This window comes from Mustela erminea, chromosome 2 (genome assembly GCF_009829155.1).
Source record: "Mustela erminea isolate mMusErm1 chromosome 2, mMusErm1.Pri, whole genome shotgun sequence".
NCBI lineage: Eukaryota > Metazoa > Chordata > Mammalia > Carnivora > Mustelidae > Mustela > Mustela erminea.
In genome coordinates, this window is record NC_045615.1 from 16,666,094 (window position 1) to 16,688,050 (window position 21,957).

At 38.7% G+C, this 21,957-nt stretch overlaps 1 long non-coding RNA gene across 2 annotated transcripts; it reads left to right on the forward strand.

Moving 5' to 3' along the window:
- The first annotated feature begins 1,332 nt into the window (after window positions 1-1,332).
- LOC116582966 lies at window positions 1,333-21,641 on the forward strand. 2 transcript variants are annotated; one of them, XR_004282570.1, is made up of 3 exons: window positions 1,333-1,414; window positions 17,767-17,838; window positions 19,893-21,641. It is a non-coding gene; the product is annotated as an uncharacterized LOC116582966 (long non-coding RNA). The 2 variants fall into 2 exon arrangements; XR_004282566.1 differs by lacking the exon at window positions 1,333-1,414 and adding an exon at window positions 17,034-17,158.
- The last annotated feature ends 316 nt before the right edge of the window (window positions 21,642-21,957 follow it).

Genomic DNA, 21,957 nt, shown 5'->3' on the forward strand with positions numbered 1-21,957 from the left:
GGTGCAGATGGTGGTGGTGGGGGAGGTTGTGCATGTATGCAGGTAGGGGTACATGGGAACAATGAACCTCCTGATTCATTTCACTGTGAACTTAAAAATCTAAACATGCAAGGACTTTAGTATAGTACCTGGTGGTTAGCACTCTGTAAAAAGACTATATAAAAGTTTATTAAATAAAATGAATTTCTGTATGTAACAGAAACAAAAGACAACAAGATGAGAAAAAAAGAAGGTGCAAGGATGAGATGAATAAAAAGTGTAAATCAAGGAACAGCCAAGAAGAAGATGACCCCAAGAGCAACAAAGTGAGCTGATGTGTCACCAGCAGTGGACTGGCCAACTGGTCCCTCAGCCTCCCTTATATCTTGGGTCTTTGGCCACTTTGATTACGGAGAACCCAGATGCCACTGCTCCCATCCTAGCTTCAGATTCAGCATTTTCCACCTCATTTACTAGCTCTGGGGTCCATCTTCCTCAGAGCGGGGCTGAGCCTTTGTCATGGCCTCCATCAGTCCGTCAGCTCAGGGATGAGCCTAACGTGACCAGACTCACAAGAACCCTGATTCCTTCTATCACTGCTAGGCACATATACCACAGGACCTGCATCATGGTATCTCCAGGGGCTGCATAGGGCCAGGCGGCATAATCTGGAAGTACCCGGGAGTCAAGTCCCCATATTATTTTCCTGGGGCTCCCATACAAAGTACCACAGAGATCTATTCTATCGCAGTTCTGGAGGCTAGAAGTCCAAAATGTTATCTGCAGGCCCACACTTGCTCTGAAGGATTTAGGGAAGAATCCCTCCTTGCCTCTTCTTACTTTCTGCTGGTTGTTGACAATCCTGCAGGTTTCCATGGTTTGTGGATACATTACTCCAATCTCTGTCTTTGTTGTCACATGTTCTTTTCATTGTGTGCTTGTGTTTGTTTCCTCTTCTTTTAGGGAAAACAGTCACACATTTGGACTCACCTTGATTGACTATGATCTTATCTTAATCATATCTTCAAAAATCCCATTTTCTTTTATTTTTTAAAAATTTATTTATTTGAGAAAGAGAGAGAGAGAATGAGAGAGAGAGAGAGAGAGAGAGAGAGAGCATGAGAAGGAGGAGGGTCAGAGGGAGAAGCGGACTCCCTGCCCAGCAGGGAGCCTGATATGGGACTCGGTCCAGGGACTCCAGAATCATGACCTGAGCCCAAGGCAGTCGCTTCACCAACTGAACCACCCAGGCTCCCAAAAATCCTGTTTTCGAATACCGCCACATTTAACAGGTAGTTGGGGTCAGGACTTCAACATATTTTGAGGGACAGAAGGACACAGTTTAACCCACAACAGTCTCATAGGATGAACCTTGACCAAAGGTTCTTCTTACACCTCTTCCTGATTCTACAGTAGACTGAGGAATAATGAGGAGGTAAGTATAGGGCAACTTTAATTATTTTTCTCTAAAATTATTTCCATCTCTAAATAATTCTACCTTTTTATCAGTGAGAAAATGTTTGTCAACTATTTCTTTTTCAGCAGGAGATAAAATCATTACATTGAAAATGAGCTGTAACTTTTGTTTCAAAGGAAGTCTTTTTGTTTAATCTTTGCTAAATTGCATCATTATGATTGGAAATTCTGCTCCGAAGTTATCTGTACTAGTGCCAATGTTGTTGTATTTCTATTTCACTGGTTTAGAAAGTCTTTGAGCTACAGTAAGAATTATTCCTCCAGTAAAAGCTTTCCTTTGTTTATTGTCCTTAGCTTCCTCCTGGAGGGCTGTGGCAGTGCAGAAGAATGCTTTCTGAATGAATGCATCTCTTTGTTCGAGAGTCACGATTTTAACAAAGTATCTAGTCTCTTTATAGAATAGGGTTTTGTTCAGCAAGCATTTTCATCAAAAATTGTATAGTAGCAATTGCGACAAGAAGGCTCCTTAACGTATCATTTCCTAAACACAGACACCACTGGGACACTGTGCCAATCACCATGAGTAGTGATGCAGAAGGACATGCCTTTGCTTGCTAAGATTTGCAAGGGCTTGCATGCGTCCAGACTCATGGAGAGCAAATTGTCTTGTCGTCTTACATAAATTGAGAAATTGAGTTTTCCATCTTCATTCCAAGATACAAGTAGTTTTACATTTTAAAAAATATTGGGATGCCAGAGTGGCTCAGTTGGTTAAGCATCTGCCTTTGGCCCAGGTCATTATCTCAGGGTCCTGGGGTCGAGTCCCACATCAGGCACCTCGCTGAGCGAGGAGTCAGCTTCTCCCTATGCCTGCTGCTCCCCCTGCTTTTGTGCACTCTCTCTCTCTCTCTCAATCTCTCTCTGACAAATAAATAAAATCTTTAAAAAAATGAATTTTTAAAATATCAAGATAATTGTATCACCATAAAAAATATTTGTATTTATTGGTATTTAAAAATTGCAGGAGAAATCATTGCAATAATGAGAAAGCCTATAATTTCAATCACCAGCTGTAGTACCTGTGATATGAACTGGCAGTATTTTTTTTTCTCCCCCTCCCCCTCATTCTTGCTGGTGGTAGATTGTACCATGTGGAAATTTTTATTTTCATGAAGTCTAATTCTTCATTTTTCATATATGGCTTCTGGGTTTGAGTCCTTGCTTAAAAAGACTTTTTTCATTCATATAAATATCACATAAATATCATTTATATTTCATTCATATAAATATTCCCATATTTTCTTCTGGTACTTTAGTGATTTTGGCTTTTTTTTTTTAAGATTTTATTTACTTATCTGTCAGAAAGAGAGAGAGAGAGAGAGCACAAGCTGGGAGAGGCAGGCAGAAGGAGAAGCGGGCTCACCACTGAGCAAGGAGCTAGGTGCTGGACTAAATCCCAGGACCCTGGGATCATGGCCTGAGCCAACAGCAGATGATTAACCAACTGAGCCATGCAAGCATCCAGTGATTTTGGCTTTTATGTTTTAATTTTTGATCCATTTGGAATTAAAGAATGGGATAAAGATTCAACATTATTTTTCTTCTCAGATGGATAACCATTTGTCTAAAAAATTTATCGAGTACTGTATCTTTTCTCCAGTGCAGTGCCTCCTTTATCATACACTAGTTGTTTATATATATTTGTGCTTATTTTTGGATTTTTTTTTTTTCTGAGAAAGAGAGAGAGAGAGAGAGAGAGAGAGCGCACAAGCAGGGAGAGAGGCAAGGGAGAGAGCAAGAACCGCAAGTAGGTTCTACACTCAGCATGAAGCTGGACTTGGGGCTCAATCTCAGGAGACTGAGGTCATGACCTGAGCCAAAATCAAGAGTCAGAGTCTTAACTGACTGAGCCACTCAGGCACCCCTATTTTGGGATCTTCAAAAAAAAAATTCATGGTTCTAAGGCCAGTAGACCAAATCCATACAGCTACTTGTTTTTGAATATGAAGTTCTATTGGAATAGAGCTATGCCCATTTGTTTATGTATTGTTCATGACTGTCTTTGCACTACGATATTAGAGTTGACTAATTATGACAGAGATTGATCCACAAAGTTGAAAATATTTATCCTGTAGATCTTTACAGAAAAAGTTTGCTAACTCCTATTCTAGTCCAACTGTCCATCCATACTGCACTGTTTTTTAATCACTGCAGCTTTATGTTTAAGTACCTCATAGTGCTAGTCTTTTTATCATTCTTCTTTCTCACAAATTTCTGGATATTCTTGCTTGTGTTTTCTCCATATGAATTTGGCATTAGCTAATCTAGTTTTTGTATATTCCTGTTGCTGTTCTTTTTTGGTGTGAGGGAGCCACCTTGATTGTGTAAGATTATCTAGGGACACTTGATTTATTCATGATGTTAATTCTTCCAATTCAACAACAGGATAGGGGCACCTGGGTGGCTCAGTTGGTTAAGCATCCTTCCAATTCTTGGTTTCTGCTCAGGTCATGATCTCAGGGTCTTGAGATGGAGCCCCATGTTGGGCTCCATACTAGGTGCAGAGCCTGCTTAAGATTCTCTCTCTCCCTCTCCCTCTGTCCCTTCCTAACCCCACCTGTACTACTCTCTTCCACTCACGCACACATGCACACTTTCTCTAAAAAGAGAAAAAAAGAAAACAGAGTATATTTTTCAATTTGTTTACATTTGACTTTCCAAAATATTTTATAATTTTTCTCACATAACTTTTTGTACCTTTCTTGTCACGTTTATTTGTTATTATTTCATCACTTTGGTAGAAATTACAAATGGTATCTTTCCTTTATTAAATAATAGGGATATTGATTATTATTAATTAATATTGATTATTAATTCTATTTTTGGTTCCAACCAACTTCCTGAATTTTCCTACCTTTTAAACATTTTTTGGGGGGGTTACTATCTTAGCTTTTCAGATACCTAATTATTATTATATGATTTTTATCTGGAATATAATATAATATGTATAATAGTACCATCATAGGCCATTTTACCTCTTTATTTTTCAATACTTATACCTATTTTCTTCTTGTGTGCCTTTGTATTAGCCATAATATAAATAATATAAAAAATTTTATGTTGATAGAGATTTTGTTACTGACTTAATGGAAATGTTTTCTCATTCTCCATCAATTCCTATTCTTCTTCTTCTTTTTTTTTTTTTTTTAGATTTTATTTGGCAGAGAGAGAGAGAGATCACAAGTAGGCAGAGAGAGAGGGGGAAGCAGGCTCCCTGCTGAGCAGAGAGCCTGATGCCGGGCTTGATCCTGGGACTCTGAGATCACGACCTGAGCTGAAGGCAGAGTCCTAACCCATTGAGCCACACAGGTGCCCCCAATTTCTATTCTTTTAAGAGTCTTTGTCTGAATCATAAATGGATGCTGATATAACAACAGCAGGAAAACTAACTTGTGCTATTAGAAATCAGAATTGTGTTTCTCTTGTGAGGACTCATGGACAGAAATGCAGCATACGGGGTTTTCTGGGAGTACTGATAATATTCTATTTCATCATCTGTCTAGTATATTCATTTCATAAATATTCACTGAGCTATACATTTATGATATGCTTACTTTTCTGTATGTATGTGGCATTTCAATAAAGAGTTGAAGAAAATGTGCTAAATTTTTTCAGATGCCTTTTTAACAAAGATAGCTCTAGTGTTCGGATTTTTTTAATTTGATATCTTGAATTATGTTAATAAATATCCTAGTCTTGAACCATTTTTGTATTCATGGAGTAATATTCATGGTGCCATAGTGTTGGTTTCTGATTGTTTATATTTCATTTAGTGTTCTTGTTTGGTTTTAGTTTTCTTTTATGAGCTATTCTTGTTGGGGTTTAAAATCTGTGGTAAGCAGAATTCTTAGAAAAGTGGGCAGTTTCCTTCTTTCATGTTCAAGTATAATATAATTGCATGCAAATTATTTGTTCTTTAAATGTGTGGAAGGAGTACTTTGAAAAATTGCCTAGAACTACTGGTCTTTAGACAGTAGCTTTTCAAAAACTTTTTATTTTTCTATTTAATTGGCACACTTAGATATACGGTTTCATTAATTTAGATTTTTTTTCCCTAAAAAGTCAACAGTTTTATTCAGGTTAGCAAATGTGTTTGCCTGGAGGTGACAGAAGCTGTCTGATGATTCATTATCTTCACTATTTGTGGTTGTTGCATTGTCTTTTTTGTTTGTTCGGTTTTCTTCCATGTTGTTTCTTTATTAGGTGTGCTAATGATTTATACTTTATTCATTTTTATTTCTTAGAGGACTAGCTCTTGCATTTGTTGGATTCTAGAATTTTTAAGTTTTTTTAAATGCATGAATTTCTTTAATTTTTTCTTCATTATGTTTCCTTAAGTTTATCTTGTTATTTTTATAAATCCTACGTTAGATGACTAATTTATTTTTAGTAAGTCTAATTTTCATCCATTCAATTGGGTAATTTAGATTGGGATATTTTCATTAATCAAATGTACTGTTCCCTGTACCATGAAAAAAAAATGTATTAAATTATTGGCAGCTCTACAATTTTTTTCATCAAGAAATCCTAATAATTAAGCAAAGATGAAAATGACATAAGCAGTAGCCATTATAGGAACTTCTACTTCATGAGGGCCCACCTAATCTGCAAAGAACAAAAGACATATGGGTGTTTGAGCTGGATTAAGGGTATTGAACAAGGAAGTGAGCAGCCAGAAAAAGGGAGGCTTCCTTAAGAAGACCCCAATAAAGAATTTTCTTGTTGAACTCAAAAAGAGGAAGTTTAACTTAACCTCATGGAGAGCGGAAGAGGCTGTAGGAGAGTCAAATGGACCAAGTTTGGTGGCATCAAAGGTAGGCATTAAATTTAGGGTCACAGAGTTAAGAATTCAGAAATTGAGTTATCTAATACTAAACAAAGGAAAATAAGAGGTATGGAGAGTGGAGGTTCCGAAGCAATGTTCTCAAATGCCAGTTAGCATTTGAAACTATTCCATGGCTGTCCTCACCAATAAGAAAGGGCTGGCCCAGCTCTAAATGGCTTACCTATGTTAGGGAGTAGCCATATTGGTCCCCTCTTCTGTCCCATCCTTCTGGTTCTCATGAAATATTCCTAAAGCATCCCCTCTGTTCTGCAGGAATTATTCCAGACCTGTTTCCTTCCCTATCCTCTCAAACCTTTCTCTGTGTTGGCAGCCAGTTTTATAATCTTCATCTTTTTTCTTGGACAGAGACTCGCTCTGTAGATTAACCATCTAGTTAAAGCTGCTTTCTTTTTCTCCCCCAGTGTCTGCATGTGGAGTTAGTTTAATATTTTTTCAGCCAAAATTTATTTAGTTAAATATGTTAATCTTATACACAGAGTAAATTCGACCCTCAGTATTCAGAGGTAAGTGTTGAGTTTCAGGTATCTCCAATTGTGGGACTTCTTAGTAACTCATTCAAATTCATGTTATGGGTGTTTTTCAATGGAAACAAATGAAATATTAGTCTTGTACTATCTAGAAAATAAAGAAATGTAACAATTTATTCATGAAATTTACTGTAAAATAAATTACATTTAGAAAACACTACTTTTTAAATTTTTATTTTATTATGTTATTTTAGTCACCATACAGACATCACTAGTTTTGATGTAGTGTTCCATGATTCATTGTTTGCATATAACACCCAGTGATCCATGCAATATAAGCCTTCCTTAATGCCCATCACTGGGATCATCCATCCCCCGCCCCCTTCCCCTCTGAAACCCTCGGTTTATTTCCTGGAGTCCATAGTCTCTCATGGTTTGTCTCCTTCTCTGATTTCTGCCCTCTTCATTTTCCCCTTCCTTCTCCTAATGTCCTCCATGCTATTCCTTATGTTCCACATGTAAGTGAAACCATATGATAATTATCTTTCTCTATTTGACTCATTTCACTTAGCATAATCCCCTCCAGTTTCATCCATGTCCATGCAAATGGTAGGTATTCATCTTTCCTGAAGAAGGCATAATATTCCATTGTAGATATAAACCACATCTTCTTTACCCATTTGTCTGTTGAAGCGCATCTCAGCTCTTTCCACAGTTTGGCTATTGTGGCCATTGCTGCTATGAACATTGGGGTACAGATAGCCCTTCTTTTCACTACATCTTTATCTTTGGGGTAAATACCCAGTAGTGCAATAGCTGAGTCATAGGGTAGCTCTATGTTCTATCAAATTTCTATCTGAGTATGATCATTTGACTGTAGCAGTGAAACCACATGAAAGAAAATTCAAAATTACTTTAGAAGAGAAATAAAAAGATTAACAGTGTTTCTGAATCAATAGAAGAGATTTGTTAAGTAGCAATGACAAATCTAGACTATCTAGAAATCAAATTAGAAGGATACAATTTAGTAATAAGATTCATATTTATATAGTGTACATTTATAAAAAAAACTATCCCAAGAACTATAATTCTTTCAGACTACCATTAGAGTTATTGTATAATCACTTTAAAAATAGTAATAAAACCAAAGGAGAAAAAGAAATAAAAATTACTGTACTAAATCCAAGTCCAAGAAGAAAGACAAAAAAATTCTTTGGTGGTTCTGGATTATTCAAATGGATTTGTCAACAATGACAAAAACACTATAATTATACTACCTAAAAATAGAATCAAACAAAAGCAACTGATAAGATTTACATTTAAATGATCTATAATTACAAAACATTATCCTTAGAATTATAATTCTACCAAGCTTCCAGTGAGCCAAAAGACTGCCTTCATTTTGATTTGACATTACCTTAAACTGTGGATTCTGGGAACAACTGCTAGTTAGTTTCACATACTGTAGTTGTCTGCAAATTATGCCAAATCGTTGGAAGCAGCTCAGAATGATATGATATGGCAACCATAGCCTGGCCTTTATCTGCTTCTCTTGAGAATAAGATTGACACAAATAATCAGCAATGGTGGAGGTTCATCACATGAAGATGGTCATACATTTATTTTGGGTGAGCAGACAAAAGAGGTGCATGCTCCTTGGACTACCCTTAAGGCAATGCAACAAAAAACAAGGTAAAGAGGTTATTGTGATTATTTGCTGGTATAGTCCACAGTGGAGCAAGAGACATTGTAGAACAGTCATTGCAAAAAAAAAGGGGGGGGAGGTGTATGTATATATACATATATACATATGTATATTCATATAAGGGCAGTCTGAACTGAACAGGGCTTCTAACTCTGACTTTTTTTTTTTAAGATTTTTTATTTATTTCAGAGAGAGAGAGAGAGAGAGATCACAAGTAGGCAGAGAGGCAGGCAGAGAGAGGGTGGGGAGCAGGTTTCCCAGTGAGCAGAAAGCACAATGTGGGGCTCGATCCCAGGACCCTGAGATCATGACCCGAGCCAAAAGCAGAGGCTTAACACACTGAGCCACCCAGGCGCCCCTAACTCTGACTTTTTAATCCAGGAACTTTTCTAATAACTAGTCAACAACATTCTTTCCTTCTCCTGAACTCTAATTATGCATTAGCTGGACTACTATTTAAACTTTTATCTTACACTATCTTGTGACATAATTTCTTGTTGACTTAACTTTCAACTGTTATTTAGCTTTCCTTAAGTACAAGGCTTCTTTATGCAAATCAAGTGAAACAGTTGCTTAGAACAGGTACTAAATCTTTCCTTCCATAATAAGGAATAAGTTACATTGCCTAAAAAAGGAAGTCAATAAATCATAATTTATTTAATTCCATACTAATATGTGTCATTTTAATTTTTCTAGACTATCAGGACCCAAAAACTTTTCATTAAACCAATGTGGCTAGAGAGGAGACCAGGAGCCTGTCATGTAAACAATGGAAAGGATTTTGTATTTTCTTTCAAATATTATAGGAAGTCTTAAACAGGAGAGTGTAGCTAATGGATTTGATGTAAGCTGTCCTGTTTGGCTATGGTGGGAATAGACAATAGAGGGTAAGAGCAGAAACAGTGATCACCTAAAAGGTTCTATAAGTCTAGGCTTGTGATGATGGTGACTTACATTATGGTGTTAGCAGTGGGAGTGTAAAAATTCCAGATTCAAAATTAATTAGAAGATGGGACACCTGGGGGTTCAGTTGGTTAAGTGTCCAACTCTTGATTTTGGCTCAGATCATGGTCTCAGGATCATGGGATCAAGTGTTGCATGAGGTTCCATGCTCAGCACAGAGTCAACTTGTCCCTTTCCCTCTACTTCTCCCCATGCCCTTTCTCATGCTTACTTTTTTTTTTTTTCTGAAAAGTAAATAAATAAATAAAATCTTAAAAAAAATTCAAAGATAAAGCCAATAGGTATTGCGATAAATTGGCTGAGGGGACTGAAAGAAAGGAAAAACTCAGAATAAATGTGGAGAAACACTGCTACAAGAGAGAAATACTCTGGGTGTTGAGCCAAAAAAATTTAGAAATTGCTTTTCTATGTGAGTATTCGTGTTTCTTGTGTTCATTTTCTTCAAAATGGAAAATGAAGCCTGGGCTTCTTGAACTATCTTTTGTCACCAGCATAGAGGTAAATAAAACATTTTGAAGCAGGCTTCAAATCCCATTTCCTAAGGATTTATTAAACTGTATTAAGCAACTTAGCTATTTGACCAAAATGTAATCTTAATAATAAGTTATCACTTCCATATTATAGTAATAGGGTAGATTAGAAAGCCCAAATATTTTCTCAGTTTGAAATACCCAGAAATTGTACAGGATATAACAAAACCAGTTTTTATTGCAAATCTGTAAAAATAAGAATTCCAGCAGCCAAAATGAAGGATTAAAAGCTACATTAAGGTAGTTCAAGATACAAATACAGAAGCTATAGGGCTATTTAGTAACTTTGTAAGCAAGAAAGTAGCATTAAAATAGATGGGAGGGGATAGGAAACAAATGCTTGGGTCTTCATGAGGAAGTTAGAGCCTTTAATGGGTGGATTAAATAGGAAAAAAAAATCCTAGACATAAAGTTATCTTCCCTGGCAAAAAGGAATGACAAGGAAGATTTTCTGTATTTTTCTGGGCTCTACATGGGGAAATAGCTAAGACATTGAACTAGAGGTGTGTCCTGTCACAGGTTGAGAAGGAGTCAATGTAAAATTCCTGCTTAGTTCAAGAAACTCTAAGCTGGTAATACTAAGATCCATCATTTTTAATACCCTTGGGACTTCTAAGTAGCAGATACAAAAGTCAATATAGAGGAACGCAGTATTTTCCCAGTTCAAACAAGTTTGCCATAGGGAACTGGCTAAAGATGAGCTCATAAACCAAAATTAGAAAACACTGATAAATAACCTACCATGAACAAAAGCAGAGATAATAATCCCCTTTGGAGATTGATCCCCAAAGAACTTGAAACAATAGAATTGTTGAAAAACATTTCTTAAATTAATAAATACAGAAAATAAGAAACCAAAGACATAAGTAAATGTCAAGATATTATGTAGTGATGAGTAGAAGATTTGCAAAAAAGCCAAATGGAACTTCTACAGATGAAACTGAAAAATACAGTATATGAATATAATATTCAACAATTGGGTTAAACATCAGGTTAAATACAACTGAAAAAAAGATTAATAAATGGAAAGAGATATATGAACACATTATCTAACAACAGCCTAGAAGGAGAAAGATAAGGAAAAGAATAAAGGGAATAAATAAAAATGAAAAGTATTTCACTGTATTCTGGTGTACAGATGTGGCAGTTATTTATGCAGATGATTTTGATGGAGATTCAATTTGTTTCTTTCTCTTTTTTTTTTACTACAAAGAATTATCCAAAAAAATCATATGTATAACATTTTGCTTATTCACAAGTGTATGATTTCATTCACATAATGCATAATTCTTGTTATATGCCAGGCACTGTTTTAGGACCTATAGTATAGCAACAAATAAGACAAATTTCTTATCTTTCCAAGGAGTTCATAATAAAACTGGTAGAACAAATAACAGATGAACAAATAACTATATTGTATGTCAAATGTCAAGTTCTATTGAGAAAAATAAAGCAAGTAAGGGATAGAGATTGAATTCTGCTGATGATGGCAGCTATTTTATGTAGGGCTATGGGGGAGCTTCCTGAAGAGATGAGGGAATGAGCCATGTAGATATCTTGGTGAGTAGTTTCCAGATAGAAATCAACTCAAAAGCACTAAGGTGGGGAGAAGTTAGGGAGGAAGGGAGTGATAGGAGCTGAGGTAAGGGATAGCAAGGAGGTTGATAGGGCAAGGTAAGCTTGTGTAAGGGCTTTGATGTTTACTTTCAGTGTGGAAAGAAGCTATTGGAAAGTTTTGAACAATATAATGATGTTCAAAGATTATTTTAATCTTTTAAAGATTTTATTTATTTATTTATTTGTTAGAGAAAGAGAGAGAGCAAGAACAAGCAGGGGGAGTGGCAGGCAGAGGGAGAAGCAGGCTTCCCTCTGAGCAAGAAGCCCGATGTGGGACTTGATCCCAGGACCCTGGGATCATGACCTGAGCCAAAGGCAGACACAAGCTACTGAGCCACTCAGGCATCCTTCAAAGATCATTCTAGTGAGCACTTCCTTCCATAGGATAAATTCCTTACAGTGAAATGGCTTGCTGAAAGTAATGAGTTTGTAATTTTCGAAGATATTGCAAAGCCATCCTCCATATTAGTTGTGCAACTGACATCTCCACTGGAAACGTGCAGAAATAATCAATAACAAAGATAGAAGAAAACAGTGAAATAATATTTTAACAATACAAATAGAAAGTAACAGTCAAGTTGGAATTCTATATGTAGCTGAAGTGTCTCTAAGGAATATGGGTAGAAAAAAAGATATTTTTAGACAAGCAAGTGTCAGGTATTTGCCATTAACAAACCATCACTGAAAAAAAGTCCACATGTTCTATAAAAGAGATTGAATTGAGGAGAGATGTAAGAAATGCTGAACAGAGAAATAGTAAACACATGAGTAAATTGAAAGACGCATTGGCTGTAGGACAATAATAATAGTGATAATTATGACAGTGAAAACAATGAATAATAAGGAGCTATAAATCCAAGTATCAATGAAATATTTACAACCCTACTCTGTGGAATGGGGTAGAGATAAAACTATTATTCTAAACTCTTCATGCTCTCCATGAAGGTAAAGATAACAATTAAAGTTAGATTTTGAAAAGTTATGTGCACATGGAAAATAGACAAATAACCAGAAAAAAATAGAAATAGAATGTCCTACTTTCAGATATGGTTGGGTGGGGAGTGGATTATTTAATGAAAAAGAAGAAAAATAAATACAGCTCACAAAAATCATGGTTAATATAAAGCAAAGATAAGATGACAGAAATAAATTTAAATATAGAGAAAATAACGTTAACCACATCAACCTTTAGAAAAATTGCCTTTGACAGTTATTTAGGTACTTGGCTTTTATGTGCACTGGCGGCTACCTGTGTCATCGCGCAATCACTGGCGTCTAATAATTCCACCTCAGACAACATGCAAAGCACCACAGTCAGCAAGTTAACCATGAATCAAAGACATTTTCAATTGCTTATTTTCTTTGTTTCTTACAAACCCCCCACACAGCAGGGGGTCAGACTGCAAAGGAGTTTGTGTCATGTGGTTTCAACCCAGGTATGTTGACTCAGTGCCCATTCCAATATCCACAGCTGCCTTTATTCTTTGATTCTCTCCCTAATATTTTCTATTCTTATCATCATAAACGTGCAACATTTTTGGGCGCCTGGGTGGCTCACTTGGTTAAGCGACTGCCTTCGACTCAGGTCATGATCCTGCAGTCCCAGGATTGAGTCCCATATCAGGTTCCCTGCTCAGCAGGGAGCCTGCTTCTCCTTCTGACTTCTCCCCTCTCATACATTCTCTCCCATTCTTGCTCTCTCTCTCAAATAAATAAATAAAATCTTAAAAATAAATAAATAAACAAGTGTGCAACATTTCTTATTCTGGGTCAGATTTTTATCATAGAAAAGATCTGTAGGAACTGGGAAGCTAGGGAGAATGGTAATCCTGACCAGCTTGTAGAGGAAAGGAGCATCATAGGCACGAGATGAAAATAGAGGTTTGAGTGATCTTGGAGCACTCCATGCCTGATATCAGATGTTTGGGGAGCCACCTTCTTGGACAGAAGCAGAAAATACACGGGCATATTTTACTTCTAGTATCTGCATTATATCTATCTATCTATCAATATGTTTTTAAAGAGCTGACGGTTTTCTACCGAGTCTCAAACTCCCATCCCTATTTTTTCCAAAACTACCAGGACAGGACATTCATTTGGTTCAAAATTCGCCAGGATTCTGGCAGTCAGGAAACAACTAATGGTCTTGGGTTCATTCTTGATCATATCCATTAGAAGCGTGAGCCTCAAAATATGGTTCATGACTAGGGGAAGTGTGTGTCTTGGTTTGTTCAGGACAGTTCTAGTTCATATGCCATTTTAGGGTCACCCTGTTGATCACACATTGGTGGAGTGTTCCCATGAAGGACTGTAACTGCTTTAAAATACAACTTCTTTCCTCCATTTTTAAAGGCAAATAGCTCTCAATTTTAATTCTAAATTGCCAGAGATTCTGTCTTCATTAACTTGGAGTCATAATAAAAATTTTTTTTTTCAGTGATTCTAACGTGTAGCTATCATTGAAAATGACCACAGGAAGAAGTCCGGTTGCAAGCAACAATTAAGAACATGGATACGTTCTTCCTCTGTGCATGTGCACGGATATAGTTGAGAGTCAATTTGGGGCAAGTATGCCTTGGAATTATGTTGTCTTGATACGATCATGGCCCTTTGCTTTTTATTCATAAATTATTGTTAGGTTAGCTCCAATATTAGGTAGTGAGTTTATCATCTTTACTTTGATTAATCCTACAATGCCTCTGTAATACAGACTTAGAACTGTAATTTTGGCCTCAGATTTCCCAATAACCAGACTATAAGACTGGCAGGCATTGATAGCAATATACCTTAAGATAGACATGAAGCAGATTTTAGATGAAGTGATTTAGTTAATCAACATTTATTGAGCACATATGACATTCCAATCGCTTTATTAAATATTAAGATAAAGAGATGAATGAGACCTGGTTCTACAGGTGAGTGGGAAAGGATGGATATGTGAACAAATCAGTGCAGTTAAGTCGTGGCAGCCTTTCCTAGAGGCGGCGTGGTACTGAGGGAATAGGCAGAGGGGAAAGAATTCTGGGCAGAGGAAGCGTGTGAGCAGGCACTGAGGCCAGATATGAGGTGATCTGGAGATATTACAGGATATTAAATATGCTGTTTATTCACTATTGTTGCTACAGGCTTAGCAAGTCATATATTTATTTCTATAACTTATTTTGTATGTGCATCATGTTTGTTTACTATCAGGAATGTCTGTTCTCCTTTTGTATGCTTTTTAAAGAATTTAATTGTTTCTCCTTTCAGGACTTTAAGAACTAATGTAAAAATGTAGAAAAAGCATATCAAAAGAAAAAAAGAAAGAAAGATAAAAGCACTACAATTTCCCCACACAGAGATTGCAAAGGTTTTATTCTGCAGTCTTACTGCAGCTTCTACACTGCAGCTTCTATCATAGTGTGGTCTTGTGCACATCCACGTTTTGTTTACAATAATGTATTTTTTTTAAAGATTTTATTTATTTATTTGACACAGAGAGAGGCCACAAGTAGGCAGAGCAGTGGGCAGAGAGAGAGGGGAAGCAGGCTCCTTGCCTAGCAGGGAGCCTGACACGGGGCTCGATCCCGGAACACCGAGACCATGACCCGAGCGGAAGACAGAGGCTTTACCACTGAGTCATCCAGGCACCCCTGTAATAATGTATCTTGAATGTTTTTCTGGACTATTAAGATTATGAGACTGCTTTGGCTCTATTTTTTCTTATATAAGCAAAGCATGTTCATTGCCAAAAAATGAGAAAAACACAGGTAACTATAAACAAAGCAATAAAAATTCCCTTAGATTTTGTGACCCAGAAATAATCAACATTCTGGGGTTCATTTTTAAATATATTTTGCTGCATATAAGCTTCTTATTAATTGCTTTAAACATGGTTTATATGAATATTCCACAAGCGTATTCATTTCCTAGGAAGCTACTGTTTGATAATAGTCCCCCATTAATGAAAAAAATAACCAATTGAGTATCTTTTATGTTTTTATTAACTCTGTGGGGTTTTTGCATTTCTCGTCATACTTTCTCCTCACAAAATCATGGGCTTTCTTTTGCAGATGTGGAAACTGAAACCCAGCAAAGGTCAGTGGTTTTTCTAGGGTCTCAGGGCCCCCAAATAACAACTAGAATTCAAACCCAGGTCTTTGGTTACCCAAAGGCCATGCCCTTTTCAAGGAGATGACAAAGGTAAAAGCAGAAGAGTTGGGGATACAGAGAGGGCTCTCTCTCCCTAAGGGCTCCTTCCCTCCCTTCCCTACCAGACAGGAGAACCAGCTGGGTCCTGGTCGTCCGTCCTTGCGGTTTCTTGGGAGTCTCTAGTTCCTTCACGTCTATGCATACGTAAGCTTGGGCAACAGTGTGCGTTTGGCATCTGCTTTGGAAACATGCCTGCAGCTAAAAGCAGAAAGGACATCTGTTGTGAAAGGTTGCCACAGGTAGAGTTTTGCTGCAGCTGTCCACAAAATAAATACAAATGGAGAAAAAGGACCTTGTCCTTTGTTTTCGGTCCCTCCGGGGAGGAGCTGCCTTTCGCGCTCCCCCGAAGGCATGGAACGTCCTCCAACATGGCAGCCTCAGCAAGGCAGCTGCTCTCTGCGCTGGGAAAGGAAGCTTGGGTCCGCAGCCAGCCCGGGAGGCTCCCGGCGGGTCCTCTTTTGGAAAGCCTGTCCAAAAGAGCCTCCCTTCACTCAGCTCTTTGATTTGGGATCACCAAATCAAAATCATCATCATCAAAATCATCATCCGAAAGGCCCCTAAGGCTAACCCACTCTCCCAGATTTCCTTCCCGTTCTTCGCTTTGCCTAGATCTGTGATGTTCCCTTAGAAACAAAGCCACACTGAGAGTGTTCAGTGTCAGACTTTTAGGTGGCAATCATGCTGTGTAGAGGGCAAAGGAGAGGGAGAGAAAAGGAGCCAACATTTTTTAACCACGGAAGGACTTGGATACTTCCACGTGGGTCATCTCATCTAATCTCCACAATATCCCCAAAGGATAGGGATTGTTGGCCCGGTTTGCAGACAAAGAAACTGAGATGCAGACCAATGAGCTTGTGGGAGAGCAGCTATCTGGCAGGCAGAGCAGTGTGTGGCTCAGACCTCTGTGGTTCCAAAGCCTCTCCGCATATATTTATGTTGGAAAGCACTCAGAGGACAGTCACAAATATTGAAGAAGCACATTTCTGTTAACCATTTATATGCTTAATGTGACACGAAGCAGAAAAGACAGACGAGAAGACAGCCAAGGGTTTATTGTTCATTTGAGCAGCTCAGCCATGCAGCTTAATGGTTTTTCTGGAAGGTTCTTGCAATGGCCACAGAGAGGTGCCCAAGAGCAGAAAGCCTGCTTTCCCAGGCGTTCTAATCTCAGGCACTAAAAATAAATAAACAAGTAAATAAAATCACTGAGTGGCTGTTGTTTCCAGTTGGTATTTGGGCTTTTCTGTGGGCCAGCCGACCTCAGATTCCGGGTAATCAGTGTCACACCAGGAGGCCAGGGCTGGGAGGTGGAGAATTTTAAGGCAATCCCCTACATGTAAAGAACCCTGCTCAGCATCTGAAAAGTAGCAGGAGCTCCATAAATGTGAGCTTTCCTTTTCTTCTTCTCTCTCTGGTCCTCTCCACCTCCACTTCTACTCTCTCTCACCCTCTTGTCACCTATTGTCTGTTTTCAATGAGTCAAGAAATTTCTTAGGAATCAAATTACAGCAATTTCAGCGCAAGAAACCTCCCCTTGCCCCAAACCCAAAAATCAAACTGCCGTTCCCCTGGACCTAAAGAAACAGGGCCCATGTGGGAGCCCAGACAAGGCTGTCAGGAGCTTGTGTTATAGGGCTGAAGAAAAATGAACTGGATTTCCTGAACTCAACTCAGATCCCAGCAGAACAAATCAGCTGTGTGACCAGAGGTATTTTGCCTGGGCCACCCTTAACTCTTCTACAAAGCACCTCCCTCAAGAGATTACTACAAAGATGAGAGGAGAAAATGAGGAAAAGTACCACCAATAGTTCATGTATTTTATACATGTGGATGAACTCTTTATTTAAAACAGAATTTCAAGGCGAAAGCCCTGCATGGGCTTTGTAGGTGGGAAGCAGAGACTTAACCTGCTTAGTAATACTAAAATCTGGGGGTTCTGTGTTTCTCTGAGGGTTGGCAAGGGTCACATGAGCCTCTTCTGCTCGTTTTCAGGGCCACAGACCAGCCACCCACCTCCCAGAAAAATCCCCTTGTGAGAAAAACTCCTCGTTGGACTGACTGGAGGTAAAGGGTTTAATTTAATATAAATATGTAGAGCAGGCATGTGTGCATGCGTGTGAGCAGGGAATTTAGGGACCACTTTGCTTCTCTGCTACATAAATTGTGAAGCATAAACAAATAATTTAACAGAAATGTGGTCAGATCCTCAAAGAACATCATGAAGATTCTGAACCCCTGTGTGTGTGTGTGTGCGCGCGCACGTACACACACGCGAGTGCGTGAAACAGAGTGAAAGAAGATGGTTATTCCAGCATTAAGTTTCCAGAAACAAAAAGCAGAAGGTTGTAGATGACCTGATGATCTTAGGGGGATAGTAAGTTTGGTTGATGCCAATGCCTTTCAAAATGTAGCTGTGTGATAGCTTGACTTGGTGGATTTGATCCATCTTTCTCGTCACAGTGTATTTGGTGGAGCCAAGCTTTCTTTCAAGCATAGAGGGAGACCTGAGGGTCTGATCCATGGGGTTATAGGGTTACTCTCTTAATCAGTGCGGGTGCTCTAGCAGAACACCATGCACTGGGTGGCTTATAAACAGTAGAGATTTATTTTTCATAATTCAGTAGGCTGAAAAATTCAAGACCGAGACGATAGCCGATTTGTCTGGTGAGAGCCCATTTCCTGGTTCACAGATGGCCCATCATCTGGCTATGTCTCACACTGGTGGAAGGGGTGAGGAAGCTTTCTGGGGTTTCTTTTATAAGAGCAGGATCCCATTCATGAGGGCTTTAACTTCATGGCCTGATCACCTCCCAAAGACTCCATCTACCTCCTAACGCCATCACATTGGGGGTTAGGATTTCCACATATGATTTGTGACACAAACATTTAGTCTGTGTCACTTACCTCGGAGGACCTGCAGGCCTACAGAAGATGATCTATTCCTTGGCCGAGCCATGTGTATTCCCAGTTTGGGATCTGCCAACCCCTCTGCCTGCAACGACCCTGGTTCAGTAGTTGACTCCTGTCCTCATTCAGGACTCAGATTAATTTCACCTTCTTAGATTGCTCTCTCTGACCACCCATTCTAGAATAGTCCTGTGCAGCATTTGGATTTTGGACTTTGTACATAAATTTATTTTATTTTATTTAGCACATTGACCATTTCCTGACATTTTCTTGTGTATTAGTTTCTTGCTCATTTCCCCTTCACTAGAATTTAAGCTCAATCTGATCAGCAATTTTGTCCATTTTTCGGTCTCTATCATTAGCTCCTGGAATTGTGTCCTGCAATACTAGGAACTCAACAAATATTTGCAGAATGTTGAAAAAGAGTTTGTATTCTTGTACCGTAAAGTTCAAAGCAACTCTAGACTTAACTTTTAAAGAGGAAATTGCTGCTTTTAAACAAAACAAAAACAGAACCAAAAAAACAAAACAGCACCTTAAGAAAAGAGTATGCTTAAAAATGATGGTTTGTGTTTTACATTTTTGCAAAGGTGACATAATTAAAGTGTTCCACTCTCCTCTGAGACCTCTGGCAGCAAAATTAGCAGGAAGGAGAATAGTACACAATAGAAAGCAAAGATTAGCATTAAAATGTTTGTCTCATGCAAATTGCACAATCCAGTTTTGATTCACGGTGAAAACAACCTTTTTTTCAGGAGGCTTTGAATTGATAGATGTCAGTTTAACTGCTTAGGAAACACAAAGCTTTAACTTTGGGTATAAGAATTTGTTTATGCAATACGTATTTACTGAAGACTTCCAAAAGATGTCTGCTGCACTAGGCACTGGGTGACAATGATAAACAAGAATAAGTCCTCCCTCATTTTCTAAAGGTAGTGGAGCTGAGCAAAAGGCCAGTACAGCACAGTGTGATAAATGGAATAAAACAGGGCTGTCATAAAGGCCCAGGGGTGGTACCAGGGGCTTCATCAAAAATTTGGCTATGAAACGAAGTTGAGGAAAATATAACCGTCTTTGAAGATATGCCTAAACAGTAATAAAAGCTGACAGATAAATAAGAAACACACAGGAATCAAATTTAACAACAGCAGATGTGACATGTCATCAGTCAAGCGTTTACTGAGTGTCTTGTGTTCCATGAACTCTGTCAGGTGCTGTGACTCAAGAAGTTCAACGTTGACCATCCCGCTATGTCTGTGAAGCCATCCCAAGAAGCCTGATGTGCTTTCTGCTTTCAAGAATCCTAGAAAAAGGAGCTTTGGCACTCATGGAAACAATCTTATTGCTTTATTTTATTCCACTAGCCTGCCAACATGGTGACCAGACCCTCCAAGGAGGTTGAAATGGGTAGGGCAAGTCTGTCAGATAATTCAAACGGCCATCTCTAGGAACTTTCTACAAATCCTTTGGGAAATGATGTGCCCTCAGTCCTTCCTAGTGCAGAAGGTATCCTCCCTGTGCAAAAGCTCCTCATTTCTCTCTCTTTTTGTGGGCAACTTTTGGATAGGGTCCAAGTCCTACTGAGATGGGTGAGATATCTTGATTTATGACAGCAGAGAAGTAGGCTTTCAGTTAGTTTTTGAGTAAAAACATTTTCTAACTCCAAAATAAATTGTGACAGGAAATGCAGTCCATGCCAAACGCCCTGTGTCGTGTCTAGTTAAGGCACTGAATTTCAAGAGAATGTTAATAGCATTTGCTCACAAAGAAATTTTCTACTTCCTTGCGTAGGAAGCCCTGATACTGAATTCTCCAAAATGCTGACCCTCTTCTTGGTTTCTTTGCTTAAATTTGGCTTATTCCTCGATTTTTCCTTCCTGTCAGCATGGTTTTGGTCAAAGTAATTTCGGGGGTGGGGGGTAATATAGTCAGAATTAGATGCTGCAGTTGACATGCCTTTCTGCCATGGCCTTTCTGACTGGTATTTGAGACCATGAAGAGGGTGGCCACTGCAGCTCTTTCTAGCAGTGCCTTAAGGGAGAGGGTGGTGGGAACAAGGCCACCAGAGCCACTGAGGAGTAGGGATTGGGGAACCAGACTGCGACTTAGAAGATCCCAGGTGGTGTGGACACCCAGCAGCAAGGACACCCTTCCCTGTCTTAGTAGTTCTTGGAGACTTGTGATCATCAATTTACCAAAAGACAGAACTTCCAAGTTCCTGAGTTAACTGTCCCAGAGCTGAAAACCAGTGCTTCTTTCATATGTACTTACAGGCAGACAGCATTAAGTAAGCCTTACCCCAACAAGCATAAAATATCAATGGATTCAGGAAGGGTTTAAATATAGTGCCTAACCTTATTAAGAAGAGATTGGAAATATTTGAGCCATGTCGTCAAAGCTTTTAAATCAATATTATGGGAAGCAACTCCCACAATCTTGCCAAAGACAGATATATGGGTTGGCATTTTGACATGAAGGGGCATTGGAGAATACACTTATGTCTGAAGGGTCCCAGATTATTAATTCTTTTTTTTTTTTTTTTTTAGTTTGAGTGAATTATTATACTTATTTAAATAGAGAGTTGAAGACAGTAAAGGACCACCCCTTTCCCTTCCACATACCTTCATTCTACAACCACCATTACTACCACAACCAAGGATAGCTGACATTACTATGGATGGGGCACCTGGAAGTCTACTTACAGGCAAAATCTCATGTAATCATTACTGTAAGGACCTCTTTAGCAAGAGGCTTTCATTAAAGTTAAACTGTCCCTGCTCCCCTTCCCCCCAGGGGATTTACTTAAAAACAAGTCCCGGAAACCAGCTCCAGGTAACAAAGCCCAGATACTAGGGTGGGTCAGGGCAGGTGGAGACATCCATCAGTAGCGGGATGCATACTGTCTCCCTAGTTACCAAGGAGTATGGGCCCCGCCTTTTGGGCATCTTTATGGCACCAGTTCTGACCAAGGTGATAGGCTGGTTCAAATGTCTACTAGGGTAAATTGCAATTCAATTGGTCACCTAGCATGTCTGTGCAGCTTTCTCTGTGTGTTACAATCTCATTGACCACCTGTACGTAGCCAGGTGTGACCACATGGCCTTTGCCCTTAAAAGCTAGTCTGTGAAACAGAGAAGGGTCGCCCTCTCCTATAAGAAGTGCGTCCCGAACGTTCAGTTAAATTCTTGATGCTTGGCGCGAAATATAGCTTTGCTTGACCTTCGCTTTATATCAGTCTCGCTCCTTTAATCACGGACCCATTATTGGGGCATAACA